Source organism: Bison bison, unplaced genomic scaffold, assembly GCF_000754665.1.
Source record: "Bison bison bison isolate TAMUID 2011002044 unplaced genomic scaffold, Bison_UMD1.0 scf7180017864197, whole genome shotgun sequence".
Classification (NCBI taxonomy): Eukaryota; Metazoa; Chordata; class Mammalia; order Artiodactyla; family Bovidae; genus Bison; species Bison bison.
In genome coordinates this window covers 2,917,042-2,933,993 of record NW_011494769.1, presented here as the reverse complement: position 1 = coordinate 2,933,993, position 16,952 = coordinate 2,917,042, and the positions used below count along the sequence as shown (strand labels likewise).

The following is a 16,952-nucleotide window of genomic DNA, read 5'->3' as shown; positions in this document are numbered from 1 at the left end:
TGTGATTTTTCCAGCCCAGCATTTCTCATGATGTACTCTGCATATAAGTTAAATAAGCAGGGTGACAATATACAGCCTTGACGTACTCCTTTTCCTATTTGGAACCAGTCTGTTGTTCCATGTCCAGTTCTAACTGTTGCTTCCTGACCTGCATGTAGGTTTCTTAAGAGGCAGGTCAAGTGGTTTGGTATTCCCATCTCTTTCAGAATTTTCCACAGTTTATTGTGATCCACACAGTCACAGGCTTTGGCATAGTCTATAAGGCAGAAGTAGATGTTTTTCTGAAACTTTTGCTTTTTTGATGATCCAGTGGATGTTGGCAATTTGATCTCTGGTTCCTCTGCCTTTTCTAAAACCAGCTTGAACATCTGGAAGTTCATGTTTCACATATTGCTTAAGCCTGACTTGGAGAATTTTGAGCATTACTTTAATAGCACATGAGATGAGTGCAATTGTGCGATAGTTTGAGCATTCTTTTTTTTAATATAAATTTATTTATTTTAATTGGAGGCTAATTACAATATTGTATTGGTTTTGCCATGTATCAACATGAATCCACCACAGGTGTACACATGTTCCCGATCCTGAACACCCCTCCCTCCTCCCTTCCCATACCATCCCTCTGGGTCATCCCAGTGCAACAGCCTCAAACATCCTGTATCATGCATTGAACCTGGACTGGCAATTAGTTTCAAGAACATTCTTTGACATTGCCTTTCTTTGGGATTGGAATGAAAACTGACCTTTTCCAGTCCTGTGGCCACTGCTGAGTTTTCCAAATTTGCTGGGATATTGAGTGCAGCACTTTCACAGTATCATCTTTCAGAATTTGAAATAGCTTAACTGGAATTCATGACCTCCAGTAGCTTTGTTCATAGTGATGCTTCCTAAGGCCCACTTGACTTCGCATTCCAGGATGTCTGGCTCTAGATGAGTGATCACACCTTTGTGATTATCTGGGTCATGAAGAGCTTTTTTGTACAGTTCTTCTGTGTATTCTTGCCACCTCTTCTTAATATCTTCTGCTTCTGTTAGTTCCATACCATTTCTGTCCTTTATTGATCCCATCTTTGCATGAAATTTCCCTTGGTATCTCTAATTTTCTTGAGGAGATCTCTAGTCTTTCCCCTTCTATGTGTGTAGAATTTACTTATTTGTTCTATGCTGCTTCATTTTCTGGATCTCACTTTTAAATATCTGGATAATCTAAAGGTCCATTGCTTAATCCAACCAGGGTTATAACCTCAGGCTGTGAGTCACTGGTCTTCTCACTTCATTTGTCAAAGAGATCACAGTTACTGAGAATGCTACTGGGTGTGGCATTTTTAGTAACAACTGACATTGAGACATTTGACAATGAGACATTTTTCCATGTCTCATTCCAAATTGAGTCAGCCTCCTCTAGCAATAAAATTGTTGTTTTTCACAGCTTCCCCTGCCTTGATATGAGAGCCGCTCCAGGCAAGAATGCCACAGATTCCCAAAGTTCAGTAGTTTTTCATGTATAACCACTTCTTAATTTAGTATATACCTTTGATCAATTTCTGGAACCCTGAGATAGTTGTTTCTGACAGTTTGTCAAGAAACTGTTTATGGAAAAAATTTGCTGGTAGTAAAATATCCATGCCTTATTTTCTCTTTTTTAATTTTTTTGTTGTTTTTTTTCCTTTTCCAAAATTTTAAACATTAAAAAATACGGTTAAAGTAATATAAAGTAATAAATATGCTGGTACCTAGTAGAGACTTCAACAACAATTAAATCATAATCTGTCTTGTTTCATGTATACACCCACTTACCTCCCTCCGTTATTATTTTAAAGCAAACACCTGATATCATGTATAATTTGCAAATATTTTAACATCTATCTCTAAGAGATAAGATTTTGTTTTTAAGTATAATTATATCCCATAGCCACAGATTAAAATAATTCATAGTAATTTCTTAACTTATTGTACATCCCAGTGTTCAAATTTTCAGTTGTTTCATAATGTCTTACATTGTCTGTTGTGTTTTGTTTAAATCAGGATCCAAGTAAGTTTTACGGATTGTAACTGGCTGGCATATCTTTTAAATCCCTTGTACATAATCTATGTTTTGTCTCTCTTTAAACTTCTTCATTGAATAAACTAGGTCACTTGTCCAGTAGGGTTTACTACAGACTGACAAAAACCCCACAGTGTAGTGCAGTATATTTCTTTGTTCTAATTTCCTACCAATTCATCATTGGATCTAAAGCTTTGCTGTCTAGTTTGATAGCCATGAGATACATGCCATTAAATAAATTAACATTTTAATCAATTAAAGCTAAGTAAAATTTAAAAATTACTACTTCAGTGTCAGTAGCCACATTTCAGATGCTCAGTAGCCACATGTGGGTCATAGTTTCCATATTGGATGGTACAGATAGAACATTTCCATCACTGCTGAAAGCTCAATGAAAATCACTAATCTAGAAGTTTCATTAAATTCAGGTTTGCATTTTTTTAAGACTACTTCACAAATGATTTTATGTTCTTTCAAGAGGAGGCATAACATCTAATTCTCTTTTTTATGATGTTAGCAGCCGCCAATGATTGTTTCATAGATTTATTATTTAAAAGGAGGTTGCAAAATGGTGATATTAATGATTCTAGGGAGGAGGGAGGAGGGTTCAGGATGGGGAACACATGTATACCTGTGGTAGATTCATTTTGATATATGGCAAAACCAATACAATATTGTAAAGTTAAAAAATAAAATTTTTTAAAAAAGAAAAAAAATGATTCTACTGTTTGTGCTTCATTTATTAGTTGGAACAGTCTATTGAAAAAAGACTTCTCTTCACCTTTATTTGGTTACTTAGCAGCTACCTAAGGCTTCCCTGGTGGCTCAGCGGTAAAGTACCCTCCTGCAGTACAGGGCACACAAGAGACTCAGGCTCAATCCCTGGATCAGGAAGATCCCCTAGACTAGGAAATGGCAACCTGATCCAGTGTTCTTGCCTGGAAAATTCCATGGACAAAGGAGCCTGGTAGGCTACAGTCCATGGGGTTACAAAGAGTTGGACATGACTGTGTGACTGAGCACACATAGTGGCTACCAATAATATATAAGAAAGACAGGACAAATTGTTCATTCTTAACTTACTTGAAAATAATATTTTCTTAAAGATAATACCCAACCTAAATATAAGGTGATTTAATTTCTCTTGTTAAATTATTTTAATGGAATTCTTAGGTTAAATACTAGCATTCTATATGTAAAATATTATAATGCTTGTTTTAAACATTTTATTTAAGAATAAAAACATAAAACTACTATAGGGTTTACAGGCATTCTATGCAAAGTCCCACAGTTGTATTTGATATTTTTGTAATTGGTATTGGATAGAAACTTACATAGCTTTTAGACTCAATTTGTTGTGGTTGTTCACTGTCACCTCATCACCGCAAAGTAATTTTAGCATATTAAATTTTGGGAAACTTGTTTATATCAAATTCAGTTTTGACATGACTTAAATATAAGTCATCCTCAGGTCTGTAATGGAGGTCATCCTTATATATAGGATTTCCTGAAGGAAATGTCTACAGGCAAATGCTGTGTAAATATTTGAGCTTTTCAAGTAAAGAAACCACAAAATTCATACATATTTCACTGCAAAAAGCATCTACCTAATATTAGCATTTCTTTAGCTAATATTGTTATGAAGTTTTCTGATTGACTTGAACTCATCTCAGAAGCAGAATTGGATTGTTACTATAATTTTTTTAATTCAAGATTAATTTTTATTTTATTTTGGTCAAAGTTAATGTGTCATATTTATATCTTACATATTTACCTCAAGTTTATATCAGTAATCACACATCCAAATAAATTTTATTATTAAAGTAATTTTTTAAAGAGTAGCATTTTCACTGTTCAGGAAAATGCATTTAAAAATATAGAAAATGGTATTTAGAACAGTAATAAATACATTATTTAATAAATGACATTATTAAAATTGTCCTTGCAGTTACTTTTTGAGGATGGACCCAGTGTTGTAATTATACTGTCAACTAAAACTTTGGATAATTTTCTTTTCAATTAGAAGTTTTAATACTTATGAATCATTATGCTTTTTATTTAAACAAGCTGTTAAGTAATACTCTTGTGTGGATTTGAAGTTGTGGAGCGTTCAGAAGGACAGTGTTGTGACCGTTAAAGTGAGACATACAGAGGTCAGGGAGCATGCATCAATAAACTCTGTGATATGAGAGGAGACCAAAAAGCCCTGGGGATTGCTGGAAGCTGCTAAACTAAGTCACCTGTTGGTGACTGGTTTGAATTTCATCCTGTAACCCTAAGATAATTTTTCAACTCCTCTTTGGTGAACTTCAAAATGTGCAGACATCTTGGAGAAGTTTTAACTTGGTTATAAGCAGTGTTAGTACTTGATGGATGCCCATCATCCAAGTGTTTCCTGAAAGGTATACAATGCTGCTTGTAGCAGTTAGGAAAGCAGAACCATTTCCTCTGCACTTCAGGTAATTCTTGACAAAAACAGTGATTTCAGAGGGTCTGTATTAAGCTTTTTTAATGTATTGAGAAATACAACTTTATGTTACATTGATCCTCTATCCATATGTGGGTAGTACTGGGCCTCTGATACTTAGCGGCTTATATTTGTATAGAATCAGCTCAGTTCTCATCCTGTCAATGGTCTATTTAACTGGAAAGTTGCATTTGATAAAAAGAATATGAGAATCTTGTTGATGTTGAATATATTATCTGATCATAGTAGAAAAGGAGAATAAAGATGATGGAGTATTAATTTGAAATTTTCCTTGTCAGAGGGTTTGGGACTTTTGCTTTGATTTATAAATGGATTTTTCATAACGACTGCCTATTATGTCTTTCGAAGATAATTTTCCATTCTTTTCAGATTTAGTTTCTTCTTGCACTTGTTACTGATATATCCGTTTATAAGATAGCCCTCTTCTCTAGTTAAAACAATCTTAATTAGGAATCTGAGAATGCTTTGAAAATCATAATATGCTCTGAAAGTTTAAAGGTTTGACATAATTGTAGGAGCTTTTAAATTCTCTTATTCATAATCAGGCCCTGATGATATGTATTATTTTAATTGGTAATATTGCAAATGACTGTTGGTGCTCATTGTTACAGGTTAAAAATTGATTTTTTTTTTATCACTAAGACACTTGGAGAAGCCCCCCTCCTTAATTAATTTAGGATCTTGCTGTAGTTTAATATACCTTAGATTTTTTTTTAAAAATTGGTGAAATGATATCCTTTTAATGAATTGTGTGAATGAATGATCTGGAATTCATATACACCTTCCTTTAACTATTAAATATTTGGTCTGCTTGGTGTAATTCAAGTTTCCTAGAAGTAGTATTGATAATAATAAGCACTTTTTCAATAAAATCTCTCAGAATCTAGTTTTAAGAATTCCATTTCCCTAATCCACTGCATATTTTTACTATCTTTATGTGGTTTTGTTTATATTTAAGTTTGCACGTGTGTGTGTGTGTGTGTGTGTATGTATAGATAAAATACCCCTGGTCTTTTCTCCAATTTTTTTTTTTTTTTAATTTAGAGGTAATTCGAATGTTGAGTATAACATTTCTTCCCAGACAGACATTGTTACAATGGTAAGCAGTTCTGTTTACTTATAGGCTTATCAGTAACCTTTACACATAATGTGATATTGTCTGAATGTCTTATTTTGTTCAGCTTTCCCTGGCACTGATGAAGCCTAAGGCTGCTATTTCTTTCAGTTACTGATAATTTTTTATCTGATTAACTGACACATTTAGTTGAAATCAGACTCAGCCCTTAGGCTGGGCATGGATTTAATTTAAAAAGTATCAAAGGTTTGCTCTGTGTGCTATTTAATCATCATGTTTATCAGGCAAAGAAAAATTACTGGAAGGACCATAGGGAGAGGGTTATCTTAAGGAGCAGTAGCTTGGGAAATTGATAATAGCTACAAGGTAATTTACTGCTAACTTTTACATTCATTAATATAACATTTCCCGCTAATAATTACAGTGCATGTAATATACTAATTAAATTGAAAGCATTATCACTAATTTTCTTTTTGCTGAACCCTAAGATGGCTAGATAAGAAGTGAGAATGTGAAGTTGAAGAAAACCCATGTAGTCACACACTAATTTAAACAATTGGTTAGTTGGCCAGTTAAAACATTTTGGAGATAGACAATGAAACTACTGTGGATGTTCAGAAAACTCATTTTAGGCTGTGACAAGAAAATGAAATTTCTAAATGAATGAAATCATTATGTACTGTAAGTTTATAAAATATTGCACTGGTCTAACCTGTAAAAGTAATACATTACCGGGAACTAATGCATCACTACCGTCCATGTGTATGATGGCGCTACTCTAATGAATGACTATGCTGGATTGATGGAATACACTGATGGTATGGAGCTTTTGCAGTGCCTTTGTTTGTTATATAGCTCTTAACACTTCATAAAATGATTCATTTTTTACTTGGAAAAATATTACGTAATGTATAGCAAAGTACCGTAACTCCATGTTAATATTTAAGAGAAAATCTACACCCACCTAAATATCAAAACAAAAAAAAAAGCTAAAATAAGATTTAAAATTTTATGTAATTTAAACAATAAATGTTCTACGTTGATATATAGTTATTGTATAATTGTACATTTTAATCTAGCAGTAAGCCTCCAGGGTTTTTTCCCACTTTCATTAATGATATGCATAGGGTATAATAAAAATGAAAATAGCCTAATCGTTTCAGCTTCTATGAAAAATAAAACCTATAGGTAAGAAGTCTTATCTTTGTAGATATAATATTGTGCTACCTCTAAATATCTTTTGTCACAAATCTCAAATGTATTTGTTTTTATTTGGTTTGGTTTGGTTTTTGAGAGTCTCATGTTGTGATTGTTTTTATAACAGAAAAGTTTAGTAGTTTCCATAGAAGGAAAATGTTATAAAAAAGGAAAAGCTTTGTTAACTCTAAATCTGCATAGTCTTTTGCTACCTGTATTTCCTAGATTATTTTTCTTAACACTTAATGTTAACTATTCTACAGTGAATACTCTGAAGGATAAATGATGCATTAGGATTTCTCTATAATATACATTGTTACTAGTAAGTGGAACTCAATCTAAACTCACTCTCTCTTGTATCTGGTCAATCACAGGACCTTGTTTTAAAGAAGTTTCACCTCTAAGTAATACCATAGGAAAGAACTTGACGACTTTATAATTACAGAGTTTTAATTTTTATTTTATGTTGGGATATGGTTAATCTACAGTATTGTGTTGGTTTCAAGTTTACAGCAGAGTGATTGTTATACATGTACATATATCCATTCTTTTTCAGATCTTTTCCTATATAGGTTATTACAGAATATAGAATAGAGTTCCCTGTGCTATACAGTAGGTCCTTGTTCATTATCTATATATAGTACTGTGTATATATTAATTTCAAACTCCTAATTTATCCCTCCCTCCACATTCCACCTTTGACAACCGTAAATTTGTTTTCAAATTCTGTGAAGTCTGTCTCTGTTCTGTGAGTAAGTTCATTTGTATCATTTTAGATTCCACATATAAGTGATATCATATGATATTTGTCTTTCTCTGACTTACTTCACTTAGTATACTAATTTCTAGGTCTATCCATGTTGCTGCAGATGCCACTATTTCATTCTTTTTATGGCTGAGTAGTATACCATTATATATATTTACCTCATCTTCTTTATTCATTCATCTGTCAGTGGACATTTAGTCTGCTTCCATGTCTCGGCTATTGAAAATAGTGCTTCAGTGAACAATGAGATGCATTTATCTTTTTGAATTATGATTTTCTCTTTAATAAATGCTCAGGAGTAGGATTCTTGGGTCATATGGTATTGTGTTGGGCAAAAAGTTTGCTAGTGTTTTTCTGTAAGATGTTAGAGCTTGTTAAAGCTAAACAAGCCTTTTGGGCAACACAGTAGTTCTGGTTTTAGTTTTTTAAGGATCCTTCATACTGTTCTCTGTAGTGGTCGTGCTAATTTATATTCCCACCAACAGTGTAGGAGGGTTCCCGTTTCTCCACATCACCTCCAGCATTTATCTTTGGTAGACTTCTTGATGATGACCATTCTGACTTGTGTGAGGTGATACCTCATTGTAGTTGTGATTTGCCTTTCCCTAATAATTAGCCATGTGGAGCATCTTTTTATGTTCCTCTTAGCCATTTCTATGACTTCTTTGGAGAAATGGCCGTTTAGGTTTCCTGCCCAGTTTTTGATTGTTTTTTTTTTTTTTTAATTGAGCTGTTTGTATATTTTGGAGATTAATTCCTTGTTGACGATTTCCTTTGCAAATATTTTCTCCCATCCTGTGAGTTGTCTTTTCATTTTGTTTATGATTTCCTTTCCTGTGCAAACGCTTTTAAGTGTAGTTAGGTCTCATTTGTTTATTTTTATTGTCATTACTCTAGGAGGTAGATCCAAAAAGCTACTGGTGTGATTTATTTCAAAAAGTGTTCTGCCGGTTTTCCTCTAAGAGTTTTATAGTATTTGGTCTTACCTTTAGGTCTTTAACCCATTTTGAGCTTAATTTCATTCTTTTCATGTAGCTGTCCAGTTTTCTCAACAACGCTTCATGAATACAATCTTTGCTTCATTATATATTCTTGAATCCTTTGTCATAGATTAATTGACCAAAGGTGTGTGGATTTATTTCTGGACTTTCTAGCCTATTTCATTGATCTATGTTTTTGTTCCAGTGCAATGCTATTTTGATGACTGTAACTATTAGTGTAGCTTGAAGTCAGGAGGCCTGGTTCTTTCAGGTCCATTTTTCTTTCTAGGATTGCTTTGCCTATTTGGGATCTTTGGGGTTTTGTAAAAATTTTTAAATTTTCAAAAGTTCTTCATTTAGTTCTGTAAAAAGTGCCTTTGGTAATTTGATAGAGATTGAATGGAATCTGTATATTGCCTTGGGCAGTATAGTCTTTTTGACAGTATTGACTGTTCCAATGCAAGAACATAGTATATCTTTCCATCTGTGTGTGTCATCTTTGATTTCTTTCCTGAGCATCTTGTGGTATTCAGAGTACAAGTTTTTTGCCTGTTTAGATGTTTATTCCTACATGTTTTATTCTTTTTGATGTGATAGTGAATGGGTTTGTTTCCTTTAACTTAGTTTTTCTTCTGTATCTTGAATACTGTGTTCAGTTCAGTCGCTGTAATGTGTCTGAATCTTTGTGACCACACAGACTGCAGCGTGCCAGGCGTCCCTGTCCATCACCAATACCCAAGTTCTGCTCACACTCATGTCCATCAAGTTGGTGATGCCATCCAACCATCTCATCCTCTGTGGTCCCCTTCTCTTGCCTCCAATCTTTCCCAGCATCAGGGTTTTTCCCAATGAATCAGTTCTTCTCATTAGGTGGCCAAAATAGTGGAGGCTCAGCATCAGCATCAGTCCTTCCAATGAATATTTAGGACTGATTTCCTTTACGATTGACTGGTTCGATCTCCTTGCAGTCCAAGGGACTCTCAAGAGTCTTCTCCAACACCACAGTTCAAAAGCATCAGTTCTTCGATGCTCAGCTTTCTTTATAGTCCAGCTTTCAATATCTAAACGTGACTAATTGAAAAAACATAGCTTTGACTAGATGGACCTTTGTTGGCAAAATAATGTCTCTGCTTTTTAATATGCTGTCTAGGTTGGTCATGCTTTTCTTCCAAGAAGCAAGCGTCTTTTAATTTCATGGCTGCAGTCACCATCTGCAGTGATTTTGGAGCCCCAAAAATAAAGTCTCTCACTGTTTCCGTTGTTTCCCCATCTATTTGCCATGAAGTGATGGGACCAGATGCCATGATCTTGGTTTTTTGAATGTTGAGTTTTAAGCTAGTTTTTCACTCTCCTCTTTCACCTTCATCAAGATGCTCTTCAGTTCCTCTTTGCTTTCTGTCTTAAGGGTGGTGTCATCTGCATATCTGAGTTTATTGATATTTCTCTCAAAAATCTTGTTTCCAGCTTGTGCTTCATCCAGTCTGGCATTTCTCATGATGTACTCTGCATATAAGTTAAATAAATAAAAGGGTGACAATATATAGCCTTGGTGTACTCATTTCCCAATTTGGAACCAGTTTGTTATTCTATGTCCAGTTCTAACTGTTGCTTCTTGACAGGCAAACAAGTTTTGCAGGAGGCAGGTCAGATGGTCTGATATTCCCATCTCTTTCAGAATTTTCCACAGTTTGTTGTGATCCACACAGTCAAAGGCTTTGGCGTACTCAATGAAGCAAAAGTAGGTGTTTTTCTGGAACTCTATAGCTTTTTCTATGATCCAATGCTTGTTGGCAATTTGATCTCTGTTTCCTCTGCCTTTTCTAAATCCAGCTTGATTATCTGGAAGTTCTCAATTCACATACTAGAATTCCAAGTCTGACTTGGAGAATTTGGAGCATTACTTTGCTAGCATGTGAAATGAGTGTAGTTCTTCAGAAGTTTGGACATTCTTTGGCATTGCCTTTCTTTGGGATTGGAATTCCAACTGACCTTTTCCATTCCTATGGCCACTGCTGAGTTTTCCAAATTTGCGGGCATATTGAGTGGAGCACTTTCACAGTATCATCTTTTAGGATTTGAAATAGCTCAGCTGGAATTCCAACACCTCCACTAGCTTTAATGGGATTACCTAATATCTTCTGCTTCTGTTAGGTCTGTATTTTTTCTGTCCTTTATTGTGCCTATCTTTGCATGAAATATTCCCTTAGTATCACTAATTCTCTTGAAGAGATCTCTAGTCTTTCTGTTGTTTTCCTCTATTTCTTTGCATTGTTGACTTAGGAAGGCTTTCTTATCTCTCCTTGCTATTCTTTGGAACTCTGCATTCAGATGGGTATATCTTTCCTATTCTCCTTTGCCTTTTATTTCTCTTTACTCAGCTATTTTAAGGCCTCCTCAGACAACCATTTTTGCCTTTTTTCATTTCTTTTTCTTGGGAATGATTTTTATCACAGCCTCCTATACAATGCTATGAACCTTTGTCCATAGTTCTTCAGGCACTCTATCAGATCTAATCCCCTGAATCTATTTGTCACTTCTGCTATATAATCGTAAGGGATTTGCTTTGGGTCATAGCCGAATGGTCTAGTGGTTTTCCCCACTTTCTTCAATTTAAGTCTGAATTTGTCAATAAGGAGTTCATGATCTGAGCCACAGTCAGCTCCTGGTCTTGTTTTTGCTGACTGTATAGAGCTTCTCCATCTTCAGCTGCAAAGAGTATAATCAATCTGATTTCAGTATTGACCATTTGGTTATGTCCATGTGTAGTGTTGACTCATGTTGTTGCAAGAGGGTGTTTGCCTTGACCAGTGTGTTCTCATGGCAAAACTCTGTTAGCCTTTGCCCTGCTTCATTTTGTACTCCAGCACCAAACTTGCCTGTTACTCCAGGTATCTCTTAACTTCCTACTTTTGCATTCTGGTCCCCTATGGTGAAAAGGATACCTTTTTTTGGTGTTGGTTCTAGAAGATCTTTTAGGTCTTCATAGAACCATTCAACTTCAGCTTCTTCAGCATTAGTGTTTGGGGAATAGATGGATTAATGTGATATTGAATGGTTTGCCTTGGATATGAATAGAGCTCATTCTGTCATTTTTGAATTTGGTCTCTTTTGTTGAGTATGAGGGCTACTCCATTTCTCCCAAGGGATTCTTGCCCACAGTAGTAGATATAATGGCATCTGAATTAAATTTGCCCATACTGGTCCATTTTAGTTCACTGATTCCTAAAATATCAATGTTCACTCTTGCCACCTCCTGTTTGACCACTTGCAATTTACCTTGATTCATGAACCTGACATTCCAGGTTCCTATGCATTATTGTTGTTTACAGCATCGGACTTTACTTTCACCACCAGACACATCCACAACTGAGTGTGTTTCCGCTTTGGCTCAGCCTCTTCATTCGTTCTGGAGCTGTTGCTCTGTTCTTTTCCAGTAGAATACTGGGCACCCACCAACTTAGGGAGTTCATCTTTCAGTGTCATATCTTTTTGCCTTTTCATGCTGTCGTAAGCCTTCAGTTGTCTTAAATCTCAATAACCTCTGTAGCCACTTGCCATGATGTTTTGCTGCTTTGTTTTATAAAAATTTTTATTTTGTTCTTTTCATTTATTGTTTTGTATTATTAATTCTCTATTCATATATCTTTTTCTCCTGCTACAATAAGCTTCTTGAGGGCAGATACTGTGGCTTACTTTGCTTTTTAATATTCTGTCCTCTCTCTTTCTTGTTCTTGCTGTAATTTATTATTATTCTACTCCACTACTCTTACCCCTCTTCTTGACTATCTTTTTTATCTGGTATGTATTAATTTCAGGTTACTCTGATGTTTTTACTCCAGAAATCAACACTATTAAAATTTTGACATGTTTACAACTGGCAAATAATGAAATGCTTCAAAGAAACATTAAACATTTTTTTCACCAAATGCATCAAAAAAGTTTGCTTTTCTGTAAATAATATCAGAATATCAAAGACTTGATGTAAGAAGTACATAATTCAACTTAATATGTCTTCAATAGCACTGCAGTCTCCTTAATTGTAATTGGACATCATCTTTGTCAATACTTTGTCTGGAAAGACTTTGGTAAGTTTGGAATACTGGTTTTGATTAAGTTCTCCAGATTTATGATTTCTGAGGGCCTTCAAACAGAAGGTTCAGAGAAACTAAATAAACATGATGTCTATAGCTTCTGAATCTACTGCTGATCTTTGGATTTATTTCCAAATCTGTCCTATAACTGATACCCTGAAAATAGAAAATCACACCAGCAGTCTCTTGGATGTATGTATGGAAAGAACACTTATAAAAGACCATCTCTATGTTTTAACTCTCACTCTCATCCTATCTTCATTCTATGCAATATTTAATGTTTGACAGCTGGTACCAGGATAATAAGAAGGGGGGAAAGTGGAAGCAGTGACAGATTTTACTCTCTTGTGCTTCAAAATCACTGCAGATGGTGACTACAACCATGAAATTAAAAGAGGCCTGCTGCTTGGAAGGAAAACTATGAAAAACCTGGACAGCATATTCAAAAGCAGAGATATCACTTTCCTGACAAAGGTCTGTATAGTCAAAGTTATGATTTTTCCAGTAGTCATGTACGGATATGAGAGTTGAACCATAAAGAAGCCTGAGCACTGAAGAACTGATGCTTTTAAATTGTGCTGAAGAAGAGTCTTTGAGAGTCCCTTGGACTGCAAGGAGATCAAACCAGTCAATCCTGAATATTCATTGGAAGGACTGATGCTGAAGCTGAAGCTCCTTTGGCCATCTCCTTTTCTGAAGAGCCGACTCATTAGAAAAGACCCTTATTCTGGGAAAAATTGATGGCAGCAGAAGAGAAGGGGGCAGCAGAGGATGAGATGGTTGGATTGTGAGTAAAGTCCAGGAGATGGTGAAGGACAGGGAAGCCTGGTGTGCTGAAGTTCATGGGGTCACAAAGTCAGACACAACTTACCTACTGAACAACCATCACCACCACCTCCAGGATAAGTCCTATGTTGCAGTACTTTATTATCCAGTTACGGAGATGAAACTGGAAGGAGAGAGAAAATCAAGAATGGTGGTAGGTATTTAATTTTCTTTTTTTCAGTTTTCCCAGTGTGAGTAGGTAGTATGAGGAGCAGTATTCTAATTCCTGTCTTCATAGGACTGGGCCTTTTATGTCTCAACTCTTGATATCAAAGATCTTCTGAATGAACTTTTCATGCATGTGTTACTTCCCAGTGCAGTTATGGGGGTAATATTCTTTAATCAGAGAATTCTACCTTATTTGAATGCAAAGTAGGAAGTCAAGAAACACCTGGAGTAACAGGCAAATATGGCATTGGAACACAGAAAGAAGTAGGGCAAGGCTAATAGAGTTTTGCCAAGAGAACGCACTGGTCATAGCAAACACCCTCTTCCAACAACACAAGAAAAGACTCTACATGTGAACATCACCAGATGGTCAACACTGAAATCATTGATTATATTCTTTGCAACCGAAGATGGAGAAGCTCTGTACAGTCAGTAAAAACAAGACTGGGAGCTGACTGTGGCTCAGATCATTAACTGCTTATTGCCAAATTCAGACTTAAATTGAAAAAAGTGGGGAAAACCACTAGACCATTCAGGTATGACCTAAATCAAATCACTTATAATTATACACTGGAAGTGAGAAATGGATTTAAGGGACTAGATCTGATAGAGTGCCTGATGATCTATGAATGGAGGTTCATGACATTGTACAGGAGACAAGAGTCAAGACCATCCCCCCAAAAAAAGAAATACAAAAAAGCAAAATGGCTGTCTAAGGAGGCCTTACGAATAGCTGTGAAAAGAAAGGAAGCGAAAAGGAAAGATATACCTATTTGAATGCAGAGTTCCAAAGAAAACAAGGAGAGATAAGAAAGCCTCCCTCAGTGATCGGTGAAAAGAAATAGAGGAAAACAGCAGAATGGGAAAGACTAGAGATCTCTTCAAGAAAATGAGATATACCAAGTGAACATTTCATACAAAGATGGGCTCAATAAAGGACAGAAATGGTATGGACCTAACAGAAGCAGAAGATATTCAGAAGAGGTGGAAAGAATACACAGAAGAACTGTACAAAAAAGAACTTCATGACCCAGATGATCATGATTGTGTGAACACTCACCTAGAGCCAGACATCCTGGAATGTGAAGTCAAGTGGGCCTTAGGAAGGATCACAACAAACAAAGCTGGTGGAGGTGATGGAATTCCAGTTGAGCTATTTCAAATCCTGAAAGATAATGATATGAAAGTGCTGCACTCCATATTCTAGCAAATCTGGAAAACTCAGCAGTGGCCATAGGACTGGAAAAGGTCAGTTTTCATTGAAATCCCTAAGAAAAGCAATGCCAAAGAATGCTCAAACTACCACACAATTGAACTCATCTCACATGCTAATAAAGTAATGCTCAAAATTCTCCAAGCCTGGCTTCAACAATACATGAACCATGAACTTCCAGATATTCAAGCTGAATTTAGAAAAGGCAGAGGAATGAGAGATCAAATTGCCAACATCTGCTGGATCATAGAAAAAGCAAGAGAGTTCCAGAAAAACATCTACTTCTGCTTTATTGACCATGCCAAAGCCTTTGACTGTGTGGATCACAACAAATTGTAGAAAATTCTTGAAGAGATGGGAATACCAGACCACCTGACCTGCCTCTTGAGAAACCTGTATGCAGGCCAGGAACCAACAGTTAGAACTGGACATGGAGCAACATACTGATTCCAAATAGGAAAAATAGTACATCAAAGCTGTATATTGTCACTGTGCTTATTTAACTTATATGCAGAGTACATCATGAGAAACACTGGGCTAGATGAACCACAAGCTGGAATCAAGATTGCCGGGAGAAATATCAGTAACCTCAGATATGCAGATGACACCACACTTATGGCAGAAAGCAAAGAAGAAGTAAAGAGCCTCTAAAAAAAAAAAAAAAAAAAAAAGAGCCTCTTGATGAAAGTGAAAGAGGAGAGTGAAAAAGTTGGCTTAAAGATCAACATTCAGAAAACTAAGATCATGGTATCCAGTCCCATCAGTTCAGTTCAGTACAGTTCACTCATTCATGTTCAACTCTTTGCTACCTCATGAACAGCAGCATGCCAGGCCTCCCTGGCATGCTGACTGATGCATGTGTATCATGCAAGTGCACTGATTTTGCCACTTCATGGCAAATAGATAGGGAAACAGTGGAAACAGTGGCAGAGTGGCAGACTTTATTGTTTTGGGCTTCATAATCACTGCAGATGGTGACTGTAGCCATGAAATTAAAAGACGCTTACTCCTTGGAAGGAAAGTTAGACAGCATATTAGACCTAGACAACCTAGACAGCATATTACAAAGCAGAGATTACTTTGCCAACAAATGTCCGTCTAGTCAAGGCTATGGTTTTTCCAGTAGTCATGTATGGATGTGAGAGTTGGACTATAAAGAAAGCTGAGCACCGAAGAATTGATGCTTTTGAACTGTGGTGTTGGAGAAGACTCTTGAGAGTCCCTGGACTGCAAGGTGATCCAACCAGTTCATCCTAAAGGAGATCAGTTCTGAGTGTTCATTGGAAGGACTGGTGCTGAAGCTGAAACTCCAATACTTTGACCACCTGATGCGAAGAGCTGACTCATTGGAAAAGACCCTGATGCTGGGAAAGATTGAGGGCAGGAGGAGAAGGGACGACAGAGGATGAGATGGTTGGATGGCATCACTGACTCAATGGACATGAGTTTGGGTAAACTCCAGGAGTTGGCTATGGACAGGGAGGCCTGGCATGCTGCAGTCTGTGGGGTCACAAAGAGTCAGACATGACTGAGCGACTGAACTGAACTCAACCTTATTGATGACTAATACTAAACATTAGAAAATCTTTATTTATTTAACACTACATTTGCATAGTATTGCAGTATGGTTTGAGAGAAACAGTTTGGCTGGTGGTCAGCATTCTTTTTCCTCAGGGATGCTAAATGAATAACTAAAATATTATCTACCAGGAAAAATTGGCAAATAAATCTGTGTTTTAACTTAATTATCCTAACCATGTGCATGCAGACTATTAGCAGGTTAACTTTTTAAAAAATCTGAAAACTACAGTCTCTGCTTTGAAACTTTAATGTTATGTCTGTTGGTGCTTTCTTTATTTTGAGTTTATCAGGGGCAAAGAAGAGTTAAGAATGTAACTGGTCCTCCATATTTGCTTTTCCTTTGTGTAATTCCATATGTTTATGTGGCAACATTCTGCTAGAGTCTTAAACCTAGTGACTGTATAGTTGTAACAGCACTTCAGGCAATAATATGTAGATCAAGGCTAATTGGAATTTTTCTCTTGAATTTTTCTCTCTCTTAAAGAGAGGGGAAAAAATTAAATTGGTTTGGAAATCAGTTTCCT

General features: G+C 36.0%; 1 protein-coding gene across 2 annotated transcripts in view; it reads left to right on the top strand.

Moving 5' to 3' along the window:
* DPH6 (diphthamine biosynthesis 6) overlaps nt 1-16,952 on the top strand; it is a 192,079-nt gene that overhangs the window by 70,017 nt on the left and 105,110 nt on the right. The gene's annotated exons all lie outside the window — the stretch shown is intronic.